Below are 10,756 nucleotides of genomic sequence, written 5' to 3'. Positions count from 1 at the left end.
CGCCATCATTCGCGAGCCTACGCATAACCTACGCAGGGACTACGCCGAAGCAACATTTTTTTCATGAATACGAAGCCGAATTTTGGCGTAATCAGTACGCCACACTACGCAACTCTACGCACAACCGGTGTGAAAGGGGTTTAAGAATGAAAGGACTGTCTCCGTTTTACCGTTGAGTGTGTGTTATTTTCTCAGCTACTTAGGCGTGCGACACAGAAAAAGCCCAGGCAGAGGACTACCTGGTTCTAGGACAATCACCCCCAGCCAATTACCAGCAGGACAATTCCCCCCTAGGACAATTACCTCCCCCCTCCCTGAAATTTACCGTGTACCAAACACTGCACATTGCCCTCACCCTAACACTGACCCTAACAATAACACTAACACCAATCCCAACAATAACCCTAACCCTTACCCTAACACTAACCTTAACACCAATCCTAACACTTATCTCTCAACCTAACACTTACCCTAACACTAACCATAACACAAACCCTAACACTAACCATAATACTAACCCTAACATTTACCATAAACACCGGAGTGTTGGCTCAGTCAGTAGAGCGTCCGCCTCACAACCGGGAGGTCGTGGGTTCGAACCCCGGCCGCGTCATACCAAAAGACGTTAAAAGATGGGAGTTGTTGCTACCTTGTTTGGCGTTCAACAATAAGGGATAGAGCAACGTCGATCTGGCGCTGCTCAGTGGCTGCCGGGCTCACGATCAATTGGGCAAAAAGATTTTCCGTTTCGGTTTAATAAAATTTGGAGTGGACTATTAGGCTATTATTATTATTAATAAATACTAACCCTGACACTAACCCTAACACTTACCCCTTACCTTAGGAATAATCTCAAACCGAATTGCAACGTTGGCTCTAACCCTACATCTCTGACAAAATGCAGTCCAAAGTACATACCGCAAGACCAAAATATGTCGTATCACCTAAACATTTTATCAGCTTGTAAACACTTCTGCTAGTTCGTACATTTTGTATATACAACACTTGGTCCATGTTCGTCATACTCCTTCTTCGTAATCCAACTCTCCTTGAAATTTGAAAGAGAGGCAAGGATGGACCCACCGATCCACACCGTATACTTCCTTTCGGGCGGAGCATTGACCCTGACCTTTGCCTTTTGAGGAAACATGGCGGACAGTTCTTTTTGGAGTCTTTCTTGGAATCCTGGGAACATCGTGGATCCCCGACGAGAAAGACATTGCAGTAAAGATGCACTCGGAGATCGATGTCGCATTTCATGATGGCGTCGTAGACGAGTTGGTGAACGCTGGCGTGATCGCGATCAGCCAGAGAGGGTTGGAAGAGGATTTCGGGGACGCGGAAGATCTCGTTGCCAAGAGTGATATCGTGGAGATCCGGGAGTGTATAGGTTTTGGTCAATGCAGATGAGCCGAGCATCTCTTTCTCAAAGTCCTGAGCGATGTAGCAAACTTCTTCTTTAATCTCCCGAACAACTTCTCTCTCGGCTGTACATTTTGTGGAGTATCAAAAGGAAAAAAACATGCATGTCTTACAAATTTGGAAACACGTTAATGAAACTTTGAAATGCCCCCTCTCTTTTCAAATCTATGAAGTGAAATGAAAAAGCAGCTAAACAACTTAATATATAATATATTCAATAGTCTGATCAACTTGAAATAACTTTGGCACCTTCAGTAGCATCACCAAGTCTGTCAGGAGTTTCGGACAATTTTCACAAAATAAAACTTCAGTAACACTAATTAAAGAGGGAGCCAGTACGGTAATACCGATGACAAAGATAACAGTGACAACGACAATGATGACGATTACGATGATGACGACAATAATGATGCCAAAAATCATGACAGTGATGATGATGATGATAACGATGATGATGATATCATGACGATGATGATAATGATGGTGATGATGATAATGATGTTGATGATGGTCATGGTGATGATGATAACGATGGTGATGATGATGATTATGATAACGATGATATTGATGATAATGATGATAATGATGGTGGTGATGATCACGAAAAACTATAATAATGATTACGAAATCGGCAATGATAAATCATAGAAATAATATTAATGATGATGAAAGAGGGGAAGGAGGATAATGGTGGTGACGGTATTGATGATAGTGACGACGACCATGATTATGATGGTGATGATAGGCCTCATGATAATGATAAAGATGACGGTGATGCTGTCAATGGTGATTATTATGATAATGATGACGATGAATATTAATCAGTCATTCACTCTGTTTGATGTTGAACCATCAATGGAAGACACCCCTTACCAGTTGTAACAAACGAATACCCCCGATCATTCAGCATCTTCATCATGTGTTGGGTGAGATCCCGGCCACCAAAGTTGACTTGCTTAACGGCGGGGGTGATAATGTAGCACTCGAATACCGGTACGACACTGATGACCCCGTCGCCGATGTCCAGCATGACGGACATGGTGCGACCTGCCGCACAGTGGGACAAGACGCCCTGTGTGCAGACATGGAAAGCTTTGGCGCCAAATTTCTCGAACATAATCTGGTGATAAAGGAGACGATGTGAACAGCATTATAAAAGAGATCTTAAATAAAAATCGGTTTAAGAGATAGTTATTGAAACGGTGTGTGTGTGTGTGGGGGGGGGGTGGACGTGTGTGCACGAGTGTGAGTACTCAGTTTTGACATTATTTATAGACAGAGCGCGGTTCACGTTAATGGTAGACCTTACAATCGCTAAACTTTCAAGAAAAGAGTTTCATTCTCCATATTGTCTTTCCATCTATGGGTGAGTTTTAGAATAAACGTGGAGGGGAAAGTTGATTGTGTTAACGTCACTATATTCCTTATTACTACAACACTACAATGACAAAATAGGGGGGGGGGGGGGGGCTAACAAAGGTGCTTTTGACCATACAAAATATAACTACGATCGCAAATACATTCGAAAAATTATTTTCAATTGTATATCCCATGAAATCACATTCGGATTACGCAATTCGTCTTTGTAAAGTCTGTACGTTTCAAACGATGATAACAATACAAGGCTTTTGAAACTGCATGAGGTATAATTTTAGAGAGTTTTCATTACCGTGTTAACTCGAGTTTTCCCTACTCAAATTAATCCTTTTTTTCACTACTCCACAAGTCGAAAAATTAAAAAGTTTATTATATGAACCAACGTGTAACTGAAAAACTGCTAATTTGTACATGAAAATATTGATTTCATATTTTACATCGCGTTGCCGAATTAGAAACGGTAATGATTAGTTACACATTAATCGCTTTTATTCGAGAACGGTACCACGAACTGCATTAGAAATAGGTTCCATTTTGTGAATTGTTGCTTTTTCTGCTCATGTATAGTATTGTAATTCCGAGCAATCTGAATCTAAAGATAGTTTTAAAATAAGTCACCACTGCCATGGGTAAATTTCAGAGTGAGGAAAACTTACCTGGGTAGTCTTTTCTCGACTAGCTTTCGTGCTCTTCGGGACGTCGGTGAAAAAGACAGGCAGTTCTTCGGGGTCGACACGGAGCTCGTGGTAGAAGGTGTGATGCCAGATCGTCTCCATATCCTCCCAGTTAGTGACGATTCCGCGTTCGATGGGGTATTTGATGCTGAGAATACCTCGCTTAATGTTACTGTCATAACCCAGTTACATTGCTACCGGTCAGTGGCGTACGAAGGATTTTTTCAAGGGGGGGGGGGGGTTTTTAAAATCGGGTCCAAAATTTCGCAACGACTCAGAAAAATTTGAAAATCGCGCCGGCCAAAAAGTCGCTCAGTGGGGGGGGGGGGGGGGGGGGGGGGGGGGGGGGGGGGGGGGGGGGGGGGGGGTAAGCGGACACTTTTTTTTTTTTGGGAGTCCAAAAAAAATCGCAACGACTCAGCCAGCCGAAAAGTCGCTCAGTGGGGGGGGGTAACGGACACTTTTTTTTTTTTGGGAGTCCAAAAAAAATCGCAACGACTCAGCCAGCCGAAAAGTCGCTCAGTGGGGGGGGTAACGGACACTTTTTTTTTTGGGGGGAGTCCAAAAAAAATCGCAACGACTCAGCCAGCCGAAAAGTCGCACAGTGGGGGGGGGGGGGGGGGGGGGGGGGGGGGGGGGGGGGGGGAAGAGGAAACTTTTCTTTTTTTTTTTTGGTCTCGAAATTTCAAAATTTGACATTTTGCTCCGTTGGGGGGGGGGGGGGGGGTAAGGTCACCTTTCTTAGGTCAGCCATGGGGTTAATTTTTTTTTTTTTTTTTTTTTTTAATAATTAAAAAAAAAAAAAAAAAAAATCCAAAGGGGGGGGGGGGGTTTAGGGATTTTTTAGGGGGGTTTATACACATCAAAATACCAAAGGGGGGGGGGGGTTTAACCCCTCAAACACCCCCCTGCGTACGCGCCTGCTACCGGTATAGAGCATTTGCATCAGCAGCTCCTTCTTTGTGGAATAAGTTACCTTTCTCTATTCAGACGGCCAACACTCTTTCTACTTTCAAAACTGGGCTTAAAACTCACCTGATGCTCAATGCATATTGTTAAATTTCAATGTTCTTTTTATACAATGCATGCAAAACAAACAATGACACTATGCCACATTGTATGTACCTTGGCACCATGAAGTTGTATGATCTAATGCAAGTTGTTAATTTAATATTTCTTTAATCTTAAGTATGTTGAATATCAATTTAAATTATTTGTATGCGCCTTGAGCATCTCTAGAGATAGATAATATGTTGCGCTTTATAAATATTGTTATTATTATTATTATTATTGCCGTGTTCAAAATTTCATTAGGTTACGAACAAGAATATTTGACATTGCTTTAGGTCGATTCCGGGGTTGATTTTTAAGTCATGGTGATCAGTATGTACTTTATTGATTTGTTAGGGGGTTTGTTTTTTGGTGAAAACGATGGCCATGAATATTTTTGTTTTGCGATATTCGATGTTATTATGAAAGATAATGCCCAGTCCGGAATTCTAAGCGAAATTTGTTTTAAAGATTTGAAAAATGAAGGGATAAAAAAAAGATCAGGGACATTGCCGGAGGGGTGTGAAACCTCTAACATAAACTACTAATATTGACTCATTTTCTATGAGGGGTTGAGGATCATTAATGTGGTCGAGTGTAACCTCATTGTGTAACCTCATTGAATTATATGCCGTTGTTGCTTTTGTTTAATACAAGATCATTCTCCACTCGCTAACTCAAAATCCAATTTGATATATTATATTGTGCCTTCTCATGCTTATTTCCTTTCTAACGCGCATTTCTCTTTCCTTATCTTCTTCTCAACCCTTAGGAGAATTTGTTGGAAAATTCTCACCTTTCTTGTATAAAGGCGACGGGAGAGGGGGGGGGGGGGGGGGTTGATGTGGTCGGATAAAAATGCATAAAATCTTTGAGAAAATGTGTTATAGTTTATGAGGTTTTAACTGCAAATTGAAGGTTATTTAACTTGCAGCCATTTCTTCGCTAAACTGAAAAAGTCAAGCATAATTCGTTTTTTCGTGGTGTGAAATTTGTCAGAGGGGGGGGGGGGGGGGGAACAGTTTGTCGCCTCTCCCCCTTGAAATAGGCAAGTGGTTTACCTGATACTTTGGGCGTCCAATCATCGACGGGAACACACATCGTGGCAGTGCATCGTCGCCTGCGAAGCCTGCTTTGATCGACCCCGAGCCGTTGTCGACCACCACCACGGCGAAGTCTTCCTCATCAGATTCGGACATATCGTCATAAAAAGATCATATTCTTCTCTGGAAACGAGCCTGCCAATTTAGAATGCAATCACATTATTCCTCTTTACAAACATGCAGGCATTGTAAAATACCTCTCAGACTAATTTTTACTATTACTATTATTATATTATTATAAAGGCTAATTAACAGCAAACACCATTGCTTGTATCTCCCGTACTTCATTCACATTTCATTTCATCGGGGCGTATACACGGACATCCGACATAATAAACATATATATATATATATATATATATATATATATATATATATAATTATATACACATCCTACACCCTCCCACATGGCCACCGTGACAAACAGACACATTTATAATCGTATGATATAAGATTTAGTGGACTATATTACTCGTAATCCAAATAAAATGCAAATAATGCACATCTTTCTTATATTTGCAGCTGTTGATATATTTTGCCACATTGCAGGGCTTCTAATCCACATCCACGAATACATCATATAGCATAGGTATAATTTGTAAACATATATATATAATAATCAGTCTACACATTATTCTCAACTGTGTATCTCAGCTGTACGTAATTAGGCCTATAGGATAATATAGGCCTACACCTTCACAATATATCATGTACCTCTCAGTCATAATGCAACAAACCACGCCCCTTTCTCGAGAAAAGCAAGAATTGTTTATATACGTACTTCCCAGCTAGCTGCATCCAATCAACATGTCCATGCTGGAGAGAGGCACGTCAGGAAAATCGCCAGATCTCAACAATAAAGAATAATAATAATGAAGGCCGAGTACAGCTAGAACGGTAAATAGGGACTTTTAGATTCGCATGAAGGCAATAGGTCTATGCTACGATCGACGTCCTTTTAATGCACTGCCTTGAATAGACGTCACACGATCAGTCCACGCAAATCTGAAAGTCCCTAATAACACATGCATGCCGACCGTGTTTTACAATACAGTATGGGATTACCATTTAGCTGTGATAGTCAACTGTACGTGCTGCAAGGAGAGGGTACAGCACTGGGCATTTGGGCATTATGTACGGAACCGTCATATTACACCCAGGACCAAAATCCAGTTGAAACCAATTGGAGCAAAACCAATTGAAACCAGTTGCCAACTGGTTTCAATAAGGAAATTGGAACAACTGGTTCCAATTGAAACCAGTTGAAACCAATTGCTAACTGGTTCCAGTTGCCTAACTGCAACTGGTTTCAACTGGTTTCAATTGAAACTTACAGTTGGCATAAACTTAATTAGTTATAAGTTAATTAGCTCTTGCACTAATTATCGATCATGTCAACACAGAAACATTGTTATATGTGTCTAAGTACAATGTAAAGGGCATTATAATATGCAGACCATATAATATCCTTAACAAGGAAGGCATTGCCATTATATATGTTTGTATTTGATGTATTTTGTACATGGTTAGTGTTTTACTAATCTACTTTTAATCTGTGTAATTACAAAAATATGTTACTAATGAACATGCTTATCATTGCTAATTAATCTTTATATTTATCTAGAAACAAATGCATTACTTGCAAATGAAAATTAATTAATAAGTACATTGTAAATCAAAATAAATTACATAAAACATTGATCTGCACACAAGCACACAGTGGCGTAGACAGGTTCGTACACCTGGGGGGGGGGGGGGGATGACTCAGGGGCGGATCTAGCCTTTTGCTAAGGGGGGGGGGTGACCAAAATAATGACGATGCAGAGCATCGTCCACGAGCCGCGAAGCGGCGAGCCGATTTTTTTTTTGGGTGTTTATTTGAACCCCGTAAGTGATGTTTTCCTGGCATCTATTAACACAATGGAGACCATAAAAAGCAGTGCATGATAACGTCTTTTTAAATCAAGTAACAGTTAAATACACAGTTATATCCAGAGTTATCATGTGTTTGGTTAAGTTACCAGATGAGTTGAATATCTTCTCACAATATTTGCACTTGAAAGGGTTTCTCTCCAGCGTGCGTTCTTTTTTCTTTGTTTGTTTTTTTGGCCGCCCAAGGGGGGGGGGGGGTTTAAACCCCCTAACCCCCCCCCCTCCCGTAGATCCGCGCCTGTTTAAACTTGTGGTTATCTTGTGGTTTCCAAACCACAAGATAACCACAAAATACTTGTAAGATTTTCTTTTTTTTACCGTCTGAATTGGCTTTCACCGTGTGAATGCGGCTAATAACAATAAACACAATTACAATAATGATGAGGATTATTATTATTATCATCATCATAATTATTATTATTATTAATATTATAATTGTTATCATTATTATTATTACTATTATTATCATCATTATGACTTATTAAGTAAGCAAATACCATTCCCCCAAACCTGGGGGGGGGGGGGGGATGATTGTACATGCCATCCCCCCCCCCCCCCCCACCTTGTGAGGTGGGGGGGATGCATCCCCCTCATCCCCCCGTTGTCTACGCCCCTGCAAGCACATAATAATAATTAACTGGTTTCAATTGGATCCAGTTGGGTAACTGGAAATATTTCCAATTGGAACCAATTGGGTAACTGGAAATGAATTCTAACTGGAACCAGTTGGGTAACTGGAAATTACTTCTAACTGGAAATGAATGCTAACTGGAACCAATTGGGTAACTAGAAATGAATTCTAACTGGAACCAGTTGGGTAACTGGAAATGACGTCTAACTGGAAATGAATGCTAACTAGAACCAGTTGGGTAACTGGAAATTAATTCTAACTGGAACCAGTTGGGTAACTGGAAATAAATTCTAACTGGAACCAATTGGGTAACTGGAAATGACTTCTAACTGGAACCAGTTGGGTAACTGGAAATAAATTCTAACTGGAACCAGTTGGGTAACTGGAAATGACTTCTAACTGGAACCAGTTGGGTAACTGGAAATGACTTCTAACTGGAAATGAATGCTAACTGGAACCAGTTGGGTAACTGGAAATGACTTCTAACTGGAACCAGTTGGGTAACTGGAAATGAATTCTAACTGGAACCAGTTGGGTAACTGGAAATGACTTCTAACTGGAAATGAATGCTAACTGGAACCAGTTGGGTAACTGGAAATGACTTCTAACTGGAACCAATTGGGTAATTGGAAATGAATTCTAACTGGAACCAGTTGGGTAACTGGAAATGACTTCTAACTGGAAACGAATGCTAACTGGAACCAGTTGGGTAACTGGAAGTGAATTCTAACTGGAACCAATTGAGTAACAGGAAAATCATCTTACTGTTTCCAGTTGAACTTCTAACTGGAACCAGTTGGGTAACTGGAAAAATTACCTTACTGGTTCCAGTTGCACTTCTTTTTGGTTTGAACTGGAAATGAGTACCCATAACAATATTTTCCAGTTCGGCGATTGGTTTCAACTGGAAATGTTCTATTCCAATTGAAACCAATTGAAACCAATTGAAACCAGTTGAAACCAATTGAAACCAGTTGGAGATTTCAACTGGTTTCAATTGGATTTTGGTCCTGGGCAGGAACCAGACATCGTCATCCATTGAAACGCGACGGCTTTGTGAAACAAAGCCCTGGTTTCCAGTGGCGGATCCAGGAATTTCTTACCGTCAGGGGGGGGGGGGGGGCACAAAATCGCATGGGGTGAAATAATGAAAAACGATGGAGCGAAGCGACCAAGCGGAGGTGTTTCAGAACCCCCTCTTAGCAATTTTAGGCACTCCCTGGAGTAATATGACATAAAATTGCTTTCTCCTACCCCCTCCAACAGAAGGGATCTTTTGCAATTTGAGAACCACATTTGGCGCATTAATGTCCACCGGCACTTCCTGGAGAAAAAATTGAGGCCTTCTGATTGGTTAGAAGTTAGAGAAAAGTGATCTGTCACGTCGCGAGACGTTGTATATGCTTCGTTGCTGCACAATGCGCAACGACGGTGGTCTGGTCTTCACCAGTAGTGCAACAATTATCTCGAGTGTATAAACTGAGTTGTTATCAGGGGCGTCGCTAGACCCTTTTCAGTGGGGGGGGGGGGGTGAAGAGGCGGAAGCTTTGACACTTAATTAAATTATTAGAGAAAGAAGACGATTCGTTGTACCGTTTTCAACTCTTGATCATTGTCTTAATTCAGTCTCCCCCCCCCCTCCCGCGCGAAGCGCTGAAACTTTGTCGTTTCATTTAATTATTACTCTTAATCCTTGACTGAATTCATTTTCGCCGATCCCGCGCGAAGCGCGGAAGCTTTGACGTTTCATTAAATTTTTAGAGAAAGAAGACAATTCGTTGTACCGTTCTCGACTCTTAATACTAGTCTAAATTCAGTTGTCCCTCCAGCGCGAAGCGCGGAAGCTTTTCATGAAATCATTAGAGAAAGAAGACGATTTGTTGTACTGTTTTTTTTACTCTTAGTCATTGTCTGAATTCAGTCTCCCCCCTCCCGTGCGAAGCTTTGACGTTTCATCAAATTATTACTATAAAGATGGACAAAAAAACCCTGATGGTTTTTTTAAAGCACATTCTAATCAGACTGAAAAGACTGAAAAGATCCTTAATAAGAAACATACTTACATCAACTGAGATGAATAGGGGCAATTGTGAGAATGGAAAGGGGCTTCATTGAGATTATAATAGAGGCATTTATAGGTGTGAGAATTAAGGGGCATTTATGAGAAACGGGAAGTCGACTCTTCATTAAAAAAGAAAAGGGGCATTTATCAGAATTAAAAATGGCACGTTTTACAAAGAAATGAGCGGCAATGATATAAAAGGGGTAACTATTAGAGGTGAGAACTAGGTCCAGATGAAAAGGGGCCCTATTATCACAAGGGGAATTAGGGGCACTTGCACTTATTTTAAAAGAAAAGGGCATTTGTCAAAGTAAAAAAGGCATCTCTCAGACTTGAAAAGGGGCAATTAATATAGGTGAATTAATGGGGCTGGCACTTATCAGAGGTGACACTAGAGGCACTTATAAGAAATTGGAACCTCTAATTAAAGAAAAAGGGGCATTTATAGTTTATCATGAGAAGTAGAAGGGGCACTGCATAATTATGTAGGATATTTGAAAAAGTG

General features: G+C 40.8%; 1 pseudogene; it reads right to left on the bottom strand.

Annotated features, from left to right (window-relative positions):
- Positions 1–878: 878 nt before the first annotated feature.
- On the bottom strand, positions 879–5,836 carry LOC115923030 (annotated as a pseudogene).
- Between the last annotated feature and the right edge of the window lie 4,920 nt (positions 5,837–10,756).

The sequence above is a fragment of the Strongylocentrotus purpuratus genome, unplaced genomic scaffold, assembly GCF_000002235.5.
Source record: "Strongylocentrotus purpuratus isolate Spur 01 unplaced genomic scaffold, Spur_5.0 spur5_scaffold_13, whole genome shotgun sequence".
Classification (NCBI taxonomy): Eukaryota; Metazoa; Echinodermata; class Echinoidea; order Camarodonta; family Strongylocentrotidae; genus Strongylocentrotus; species Strongylocentrotus purpuratus.
This window is presented reverse-complemented; position numbering and strand designations above follow the sequence as displayed.